This window comes from Erpetoichthys calabaricus, chromosome 12 (assembly GCF_900747795.2).
Source record: "Erpetoichthys calabaricus chromosome 12, fErpCal1.3, whole genome shotgun sequence".
In the NCBI taxonomy this organism is placed as follows: domain Eukaryota; kingdom Metazoa; phylum Chordata; class Cladistia; order Polypteriformes; family Polypteridae; genus Erpetoichthys; species Erpetoichthys calabaricus.
In genome coordinates this window covers 91229075-91240740 of record NC_041405.2, presented here as the reverse complement: position 1 = coordinate 91240740, position 11666 = coordinate 91229075, and positions in this window count along the sequence as shown.

Genomic DNA, 11666 nt, shown 5'->3' with positions numbered 1-11666 from the left:
TTAATAAAGTATCTATCTATCTATCTATCTATCTATCTATCTATCTATCTATCTATCTATCTATCTATCTATCTATCTATCTATCTATCTATCTATCTATCTATCTATCTATCTATCTATCTATCTATCTATCTATCTATCTATCTATCTATCTATCTATCTATCTCTTGCAGTCCTTCAGTATGTTGTGGCGACCACTTCTTGACCCCACTGGTACAAAGAGCCAATGAGCCTATGAATCTGAAGTTGTCATATGTTATTCCATTTCTGAGGAAGGAACTAATGAAGTTGGCACAGGACAGAGGGTCATATCTTCAGATGTTGCTATCAAAGACATCCCAATGTGCTCTGTGGGGTTACGGTGAGGAGAGAAGGCAGGCCAAGGCAAATCCTGCACTTCAGCATTCCTTATGTGTAACCTAGTGTTGTCCTGATACAGGATCAGATGATCAGAGGTTCTGGGCAGAGAGGTCACCTTCCCCTAAGGTCAGCGGCAGCCTGGTGCATGCCCATCACCATTCTGTCACTGATGCAGACATTGAGTCTGCTGACAGTTTCAGCAGCAGTGGCTGCACTACAATGACCTCTCAAATGAACCAGTCTTGATATATCAGTCCCAATTTGGTGTGGTCATTCAAGAACAACCAGATTTTGACCAGTATCTGTCCTGCTGGGGCACTGACATGGTGTCTGCAGTCAGGGCCAGATTTTCCTATAGGCTAACTAGGCTTCAGCCTAGGGCCTCAAGATCAAGAGGGGCCTACATTCAAATTGTTAGCAAAATTTTATTATCTCTCATGTAATTTACAAACTTAAAAATGGAAGGTGAAAGGGCCTCATAAGTGGAATAGCCTAGGGCCTCTTTTCATATAAATCCGGCCCTGCCTGCAGTTGAGAGGCAGTGGAGGAGCTTGGTTCACAGTGTCTGACGGTGCTGGCACATGACACACTAGCAGCATGCCAGAGGCTCTTTCCCTTCTTCCTGGCAACATCAAAAGCATTATGGAATGCAATGAAAACGCATTACGTTTTAGCTTTTGTTTTGCTGAGACCAGAGGATTTAAATTTAGGCATTTTGGTTCCACCTAGACTTTGCCAAATAAAAATGTGTTTCATGAGCTTTGTTGTGTTTGACAAGTTGGCGTTCCTCACTGCAGAAGCTGTGTTCCTTTTTAGAGGGCTATAAAAATTTTATTAAAGCAATAAGTCATATCTACAATTTTCTCCTTCTATGAAAGTCTTCATTTCTTTTTTATAAGCATATATGTGTAACTATCTGCTGCAAAATCAGCAAATACCACACATTACTGACACTTTATGTTACACTGACTTTTAAAGGCATACAGTGCATAGAACAAATGCAACACTAAAAAAACTGTCAAAAGCCTACACCAGAGTCTTCTTATTTACCTCTGTGCTGTTGGTGGATTGTGAATTAACAACAAAAATATACTTCAGTACCAAAGGCACCTAATTTGTTATTCATTCACTTTATCCTTCAACATTCTTATTTCAATTGAGAATCTGACATGGTGCTTTGAAAAACGAATGGGTAGAAATAGAAAGTGAGATTGACAGTCCTTTCTTGACGACCTAGCCTCAAGTCATTATGTTCTAAGTACTTTTTCCTTTAGATCAGAAAATACATCATCCCTTAAACAGCTTTCGCACGTCAAAAGTCTAGATGAGAGATGGAACTGGGAACAGCTGTCAGTGTTCGACAAATACGGGCACATCCATTCATCAGCAAGAGTGAAGCACAAGCTGTTTGATGCTTCTTCACTGTTTGATTAGAAAACTTTCATCTTTGATGAAAAGCCCATTAAACTTAGGCTGTACTTCAGCTGCGCTGTTGTCATAAACCTGGTTGAGTGCTTTTTAAAGCATCATTATTGCGTTATTGGCATGAGCAAAGAAATTTGAAAGAAAAGGTTTGGTGAGTCATTGTAGGTGAGCTGAGTTTTCAGACTCTGGCATTATGATATTTTACAATGAAGTCTGTAATGTGTAGAGCAGTAGAACTAAAACAGTAATTTATTTGGAGCAGCAGTCTCTTTCACTAGACTTCTATTGGATGATGTACTGTTGGTACAGTTCAAGTGTGCTGTTTACTTTTATTATTAACCGGTAAGTCCTAACATCTAAGACTCAAACAAAACTAAGTAATGTGTTTCATCGTGTAGATACAGTAGGTGGGTCTGTCGATGAATGGCTACGTGTGATCATGCCTTTCTGACCCACTAGGCACAACAACCAACAAGGACCACTATGAATGGTGCTCTGCCCTCATCCTTACAGGTGGAACTGGCTAATTTATCCATAGACAGACAGATAGAGAGAACTTTACTTATATTATGGTCACTTGACACTTGTGGTTCAATCACCTCTACACCCTCAATTCTAACCTGATTTTTACAAAATACTAAATCCAGACAGGTTTCACCCCACGTTGGTGCTTTAACACGCTGTGTTAAAAAACAGTCACTGATTACTTCTAAAAATTCCTGCTGTGTGCTCTGCTATTTGTAACACTATCCCGTTTAATATTCAGGAAGTTAAAGTCCCCCATGACTATAATATCCCCCTGTAAACTTGCTTTTTAATAATATTAAAAAGGTGTGCATTGAAATTACTGTGTGCATTGAGCAGTCTAAAACACATGCTTAAAATAAGGCACTTTTCCATAAGGCTTTCCAGGCAAAGCCACATGTCCTCACTAAGATGGGGTTTATTATTCAGTTGAAGAGGACCTGCATTTAAATTCTGTTTGACATAAACAACAGCCCCACCTTTTTTTTGTTCTGTCTATCTTTACTAAAAAATGTGTATCCCTCTATGTTATACTTCCCATTGTTGTGATTTAAGCAGACTTTCGTTATTGCTATAATATCACAATTATACTCCATTACATACAACTCCAACTCACTTGTTTTATTTTTAATACTCCTAGCATTAAGGCAAACTAAATGTGTTACTTGTTTAACTCTTACATTTGAATGTTGGGTTAGAATTTACATTACTATGCGTATTTAATTTAACATTATTGTTTGTTCCTCCATGTATAGATCTAAACCTGGCCTGTCCTAAACTCCCTGCCCTCCCATTTCCTAGTTTAAACAGCCCGCTGCTAACCTAGTCATATGTCTCCCCAACACATTGGTGCCCCTCTGGTTCAGATGTAACCCATTGCATTGGAACAGGTCCCATTTGTTCCAAATCACGTCCTAATGCCCCATAAACATATACCCTTCTATCCTGCACCAAGATTTGAGCCATTCATTAAGCCTTCTAATCTCCTCAGTCTTACCTGGACTGGTGCGTGGCACAGGCAGAACTTCAGAGAAAACCATCTTGTCAGTTCTGCACCTCAGCCTGGCACCTAACTCTTTGAATTTAGATTGCAGAACTGACAGACTACCCTTATGTATGTCATTTGATCCACCCCGCTCTGGCCAAGAGCCTACCCACCCTTCCAGGGAGGTCTCCCACTTGTGCACATGGAAGACAACACACCATGCAAGACTGTCTGTCTCTGGAACAAACCTGTGCTTCAATCCCCAGCTATCACTACCTCTCTCTTTCTGGGAACCCACCCATTGGCAAAGGCAAGTAGTGAGAACACTGTGGTCTATGCTGCATTCAAGTGTAAGAGAACAAAAAAAGATATGTTGCTCTTGTCAGCATTAACCTGCAAGTCATTAACTACATTAACCAACACAATTTATGTACTATGATTTGGTTTAAAACCTGAGTGAAATATTTTGAGAATTGAGTATTTATTTATTTATTGAAAAACTAATTTCTCTTAAATTTTATTAAAAAGGACAGGTTGAAATTAGACTAAAATTGTCAAAGACAGAATAGTTAAAATTGTTTTTCTGAAGCATTGGTTCTACTACTGCAGTCTTTAAAGCATCTGGGAAAATACTAGAATCTAATGAACAGTTACAGCAAGTATGTTTAGCACGTCAGAAATTTCTTTGAAAAAGACTGTTAGGACTGCTTCAAGGACACAAGTGGTCAGTTTAGCTAAATGATTATTCTACAAACTTAAGGTAAACCTGTTTTAGTAAAGAAATCTCATTCACTGCAATTAACATGCTGATGTAAAACATGATTCGCTTTTGAGGGCCTTATTAAATTATCGATAGATACAGTAGATAAATAGCATGTTATTTGTCTCCATGAGAAATTAGATTTTTTAAAGAAGCTTGGTAAATAAATAAATATCATTATACTGTATTATGATAAACAACAAAACCCCTCTCAAATACACATCAGAATGACTATAAATAAAAATAAAATGAAAAACTAAAAAAAAAGAAAACTTCTGACTTGGCTAAAGATAAAAAGAGCAGTCACAATGAGGAGTTATGAAGGCATATTGCTGTTGGAATAAGGGAGCCCCACTAGAGTTTATTGACACACTTCTGCTGAATCATTAGTTGGCTGAAAGCACTCAGTGTTAGTGTGTCAGAGAGAGGATGTGCAACCTTGTTCATAATGGCAATCAGTTCTGTTTTCATTGTTTCTTTCCCTACTACCTCAGATCAAGAGTTCATCCTATAACTTAATCTGTCTTTTTATTTAGCTTGTTGAATTGATGGGCCTCTCTTAAAGTGATATTACCAGCTACAATGTAGAAAACTGCACTTGCCATCACAAGGGTGTAGAACATTATCACATGTTATGAGCACTGGAGGAAGTTTAAAGGCTTGGATAATGGTAATTTTCTTCCGGAATACAAGAGGGCACTGATGATTAGCACCTCTATCTTTCTCCCTCTGCAGACTGGAAGATTGTCAGCTTTACCACTTTTGACATCACTTCCGGTGTCGGCCTGGATGGATGAATAGTAACTTTCTCAAATTAAATAAAGAAAAAACCGAAATCTTAGTGATTGGCAATAATGGATACAATGAGGCTATTAGAAATAAACTGGATGCATTAGGATTAAAAGTCAAATCGGAGGTAAAAAGCTTAGGGGTAACCGTTGATTGTAATCTGAATTTTAAATCGCATATTAATCAGATCACTAGGACAGCATTTTTTCACCTAAGAAACATAGCAAAAGTTAGACCTCTTATATCATCGAAAGATGCAGAGAAATTAGTTCATGCGTTTGTTTTCAGTCGGCTAGATTACTGTAACGCACTCCTCTCAGGACTACCCAAAAAAGACATCAATCGTTTGCAACTAGTGCAGAATGCAGCTGCTAGAATCCTTACCAGGAAAAGAAAATCCGAACACATTTCTCCAGTTTTGATGTCACTACACTGGTTACCTGTGTCATTCAGAATTGACTTTAAAATTCTGCTTATGGTTTATAAAGCTTTAAATAATCTCACCCCGGCTTATATATCGGAATGTCTGACACCTTATATTCCAAATCGTAACCTCAGATCCTCAACTGAGTGTTTCCTTAGAATTCCAAGAGCAAAACTTAAAAGAAGTGGTGAGGCGGCCTTCTGCTGTTATGCACCTAAAATCTGGAATAGCCTGCCAGTAGGAATTCACCAGGCTAATACAGTGGAGCACTTTAAAAAACTACTGAAAACACATTATTTTAACATGGCCTTCTCATAACTTCACTGTAATTTAATCCTGATACTCTGTATATCTAATTCATTATAATAACTATTCATTCAAAATCTGTACTAACCCCTACTCTCTCTTCTGTTTCCTTTTCCGGTGTCCTGTTGGTGGTGGCGTGTGCCACCACCATCTACCCAAAGCACCATGATGTTCCAACAATGATGGATGGATTAAAAGCCAGAAGTCTGTATGACCATCAGCATCAAGTGACTCCGTGAGAACCCTAACTACAACGAGGACTGTTTCATTTATGTTAGGTAGAATGCCCAGAGGGGACTGGGCGGTCTCGTGGCCTGGAACCCCTACAGATTTTATTTTTTTCTCCAGCCTTCTGGAGTTTTTTTTTGTTTTTTCTGTCCACCCTGGCCATCGGACCTTACTCCTTTCTATGTTAATTAATGTTGTCTTATTTTAATTTCTTATTTTGTCTTTTATTTTTCTTCTCTCCATTATGTAAAGCACTTTGAGCTACTTTTTGTATGAAAATGTGCTATATAAATAAATGTTGTTGTTGTTGTGGCCTGCCTGGATCCACCTCTTCTTGATGAAAGTCTATATCATCTTGAAGCAGTCTATTTGGGTTCTTGTGTCTGCAATAACATTTTTCTTTTATTTTAACGTGTTTATTACCCACATTTTGTTTATATTATACAGAGTTTGCCTTCAGGTAACCCAACACTTCACAGTTGCCTGTGTTTTTCCTTACAGTGGCGTAGTCAGCAGGATTTTTTGATCATTGCTAGATGATGAAGCAACAGGACATCACAGCCAGCTTATATTCATTGATGGCAGAAATCTGGGCATTGAAAGTCCAGGTAGAGGAGCAATAAGCTCAGTTGACCAAGGCAGAGGTACTGTACATAGGCAGATATTACAGTGATCCCTCCTCGATCGCGGGGGTTGCATTCCAGAGCCCCCTGCGAAAGGTGAAAATCCGAGAAGTAGAAACCATATGTTTATATGGTTATTTTTATATTGTCATGCTTGGGTCACAGATTTGCACAGAAACACAGGAGGTTGTAGAGAGGCAGGAACTTTATTCAAACACTGCAAACATTTGTCTCTTTTTCAAAAGTTTAAACTGTGCTCCATGACAAGACAGAGATGACAGTTCCGTCTCACAATTAAAAGAATGCAAACATATCTTCCTCTTCAAAGGAGTGTGCGTCAGGAGCAGATAATGTCAGAGAGAGAGAGAGAGAGAGAGAGAGAGAGAGAAAAGCAAACAATCAAAAATCAATAGGTGCTGTCTGGGCTTTTTGAGTATGCGAAGCACTGTGCGGGAAGCATGCAGCTTGACAAAGCAGCTGCAAGTAAGCCCAGCAAGGAAGGGGGCAATGTGAAGATAGTCTTTCAGCGTTTTTTGAGGAGCGGCCGTATCCTCTAGGGGTGCAAACAGCCCCCCTGCTTACAATATATTTGAGGAGTTTTATTTAATATGTAATACGTGCTCTGATTGGGTAGCTTCTCAGCCATCTGCCAATAGCGTCCCTTGTATGAAATCAACTGGGCAAACCAACTGAGGAAGCATGTACCAGAAATTAAAAGATCCATTATCCACTGAAACCCACGAACCAGCGAAAAATCCGCGATATATATTTAAATATGCTTACATATAAAATCTGCGATAGAGTGAAGCCGCGAAAGTCGAAGCGCGATATAGCAAGGGATTACTGTACTTCTGTTGTACTCCAGTGATGTAGTTGAGTTTTTTGTAGTGTTTGAATGTACCGCTCTCTGTCATCACTGGGAACATGCAGAATGGGCACACATACTGGTGCTGTCCTTGATGGGACTGACACAGCAGGCCTATTATGACCTTGACAAGCAGGCTGCAGTCAAGCATAATCAATTGAGAGCTGAGGAGTTGTTAAGATTTGGACAGCAGGCGAGAGCATGCCGGGAGTGGCAGTTTGACCCTGGGCAGCCAACCCACTTCCAAGCATTTGAATTATTGGGCAGAGTTGGGAGTTGGTTGAAACCAGAGGGATCTAGCCCTAATGAGATCATTTAAAAGGTGGCATGTGACTATCTGATGAATACCCTCACCAATTTTCTTGCCTAGTCGATCTGTGGGCGATGAATTAAAACCATGGAACCATGGAACCTCATCACAGAAATCGAGCAACATCACACAGCCTCACAAACTGAGCATTCAGAAAAGCCTCCTAATGGGCAAAAATCCTAGATAGGGCCCATTGCCAACCCTGAGCCTACCCGATGCAAGAAAGGAAAGGTGGTCAAACCACAGGAGAGGCATGATACTCCTTCTTGCTGCTGCAAGTGCAGAGAGATGGGCTGCACCATCGTGCATTGATGAGCCGATGGACTGCAGTTAGGCATGAGGACAAAGGTACTGTTTTATGGTCAACCCTGTATAAGCTTCTCACCATCTGAATTATTATATGGGCGTTCTGAAAGACAAATTGGAGGAATAGGCCCTCCACTCCACTAACATTCTAGAATATATCGCGCAATTATGCAAAAGATTTCACAAAACTGATTCTAAAAGAAAATATGGTGCATGCGCGATCACTCCAGGCTCACTATTATGACCATGATACAACACTTCGGGAATTTCTACCGGTAGATCGAGTCATGGTTTTAGTTTCCATTACTAATTCTAAATTACTGGCACATTGGCAAGGTCCTTATGAAATTAAGGAGATATTGTGGTCCCACATTTGAATTGCACAGAAATCCCGTGACATTCTAACATCTGGTGGATAGAGTGTTTTGGCCCCACAATACCTATAGTGCAGTATATCTGGATGACATGGTCATCTGTTCTGGCACCTGGAAACAACACGTATGGCAGGTTTGTGATGTGCTCCTGACACTAAGCGAAGCTGGCCTATGCATCAATCAAAGAAATGTTTCTTTGGGTTGACAGTGGTGAAACAGTTAGGCTACTTGGTGTGCAGAGGTACACTTTGTCCACAATGTGCCATAATTAATGCCATCCTGAAATGTCCCATCTTTAAAGCAAGAGGCAAGTTATAGGATTAGCGCAGTACTAGTGCTAGTAGTTGAAAGTCATACTCTTGGATTTCCTGCATTTTTATTTATAATTTTAGAAAGGTACGGCTGTCCTCAAGTTGGACTGCTGTGCTGTATTTAGTGGTAGGATCCTTCAGTATTACCTAATGGTCTTTTAATGTAGTTTTCCTCCATTTGCCCTCAGCCTTCCAACAATAACTTTTGATTTTTCCAGTGTGCTTAAGTTTTCCATGGTATTTGAATAGTCAAAGATTTCGTGGCCCTCAGCTTAACATTAAAAGTTTCCTCCTTACTATTTATACTGTATTACGACAAGCAATTCAATATAAACGTCTGGAATGTCAATGTTTGGCTATAATACAAAGCCACAGACAAAATAAGACCCTGTCAGAGTTCTGAACACCCAAACCAACTGGATGCCCACATCATCCTGGGCTGTCTGTAGTGTAATAAGTTTGTTCTAGGCAGTCTAAAGAGAAGACCGAATGATTCTTGGATTCATTAATTGGATTCCAAGCCTGACCATGTCACTAGTGTCTTTCTCAAAATCAGGGAAGTAGAGCAGTGTCATCTAGTACCAGAGCAGAGTACAATATGTAGTAAAGAAACTTAGTAGAGAAGGGAAGGTAACAGTTCATTATTATTGTCATAATTCCATTTTTGTAGAAATGACTAACAAACAGAGATGCAATAAGAATAGATATAAGAATGATGACAGAATCTGTAATCAGAGTATGCTAGACTAAAGTAGTGAGTCTTCTGCTTGGATTTGTGCAATTTTTCTTGCAGCAGTATTTTGAATTAACTGAAAGCTGCACAGAGAATGATTTGAACAGCACGTGAATAGTTCATTGCAGTAGTTAATCCTACTAGAAATAAATGTATTAATTAATTTTTCAGTATCCTCCACATTTACAAACCATCTTACTTTTTCCATATTTTAAACTTGGAAATAGGTTTTAGATATGAAATGTTTCTTAAAAAAACATTTTGGTTTCAAAGATAAACATAAGTTACATGCTAATGTAGTAAAACTAATTCTTAGACCATGTAAGTTAAAGAGTGGCAGAATATCATTGTGGCCTGTATCATTCCCCCAAATAAGTATTTATAGTTCTTCTGTATTCAAAGACAAGTTATCATCCATCATGTCTTTAAATTCAATGACACAAGTAAGTAAGAGAACTACAGTATATGGTCTGAAAGATTAAGTTTTATTTGCATACAAGTGAAATATTATGCTTTCTAAATGATAATTCACAGCAGAAGCATGTAAAGTGAGAACAGTAAAGGCCCAAGTGCTGAGCCCTTGAGGGGGTTGCACCATATTTAACTACTGAATATAATGAAGCAGGACTGTCAGCATATTTGTATGACTATCTATCTCACCTGGCTATTGAGCTTATAGTGTTATCAGGACTTGATTTTTTCAACAAGGTTTCAAGAACAGAGAGCATAAAGGAAAGGTGGGTTGTGTCTTTCATTACTTATTCTCCTTTTCTATTACCACTGTCTATGATGACGCTGGAGAGTAAGAACATGTTGCATGTTGGTCAGACATGCAAGGAAGAATTTCGTTGCATTATGTACATTTGACAATACTACTACTACTCTTTTAGGTCATCCCCACATATGTACAATGGACATTTTGTGCTCTCATTAATTTTCATTTGGATAGCATGTCAAGAAGCCTTATGGTCTGAGGATTAAAACTGTTCTTGAATCTAATGGTTTGAATGCTAATGGTCCACTACAGTTCGTAGAATGGAGGATCTCTGAGATAATTATTAATGTGTTTAATAATGTCATAATTTTGTGTTTATATTAATTTTAAACTATCTTGTCATTTGTGATTCATTTTACTTCCTCTTGTTTTACTGTTATGACGGTGATATCCTTCATTGCATCACCATTTTAGGACTGTGAAGTATTACATATAACACCTGTTCACAAGCAGTTATCCAGTTCATGGACATGTTGCGTGTAGCAGTGCTCTGTGCTTTTGCTCCAGGAAAGCCGGCTCTGTAACACATGATGTCATTGTGCAATTTGTATTTAAGATGGTAGTGCAGCAAGCCAGACATCCAAATTTATGGATATTATCTAAATTAAATTACTCATTTGGTTCTGGATTTGAATAAGGAAAGGTTCTTTAGATTGCCAGGATATTTCACTCTGATTATTGACTTTAATTTTTGACTCTTGATTTTTGCTTCATCCAGATTTAACTTTTGCCCATGTTTTTAGTTATTTTGCAGCACATTAATTACAAGTCCTTTGCATTGTGTATTTTCGGAATATAGAAGGGCGCCAACTTCCTATGACATTTCTCAAAATACTGTAAATACAGAATTTCTTTACTTTTGCCTCTCTTTCTCTTGCTTTCTATCTCTCCATAAAGTAGTGTGGAAACTCAGAATCAGACGATGAAACATATGGAAGAAATACTTGTTGAATAAAGATATTTTTATTCCATGTCAATCTGCAGGGGTAAGTACACATTATATACATTGTGACTCTCCAGGTTATTTTCGATTAATTTTATTTTTTTACACAACATTTTACTAACTTTTTACATTATTTTTATACTATGCAATGGCATTTTGAAATTTGTTGACAGCTGACATTTAATTCTTCATTCTGGGCAGGACCATTTTATTGTTTAGGATGTCTTCTCAGTCGAGTCTTCACCAGGCAGAAACTTTAATAGAGCAGGGGTCCTCTAAGGTTTAGTGGACAATATCTGTCAGTATTGTCCAGTCATCCTGCAGTGACTCTTGGGAGGTGTAGTTTCTATGGGAGACTCTGCGGGATTTGGGGGCTGATGATGGCTGTGCTCTCTAGGAACCTAGAATGCCACTGAAATTACTCTCAAGCCTGAGCTGATAAGGTTAGGGTGGCAATCAGAGACAAGCACTTACCAGTGTGTTGAGGAAGGAGATTGTTCGGAGGTAGAAGGAAGAATATTAAATTCACTGTTTGTATAGTTAGCTCAAGCATGTTTAGATACTGCAGGTGAAGAGTAGAATCTTTATTGCTTTCTTTTCCTTTCCTGGTGTTTGTTTATTCCT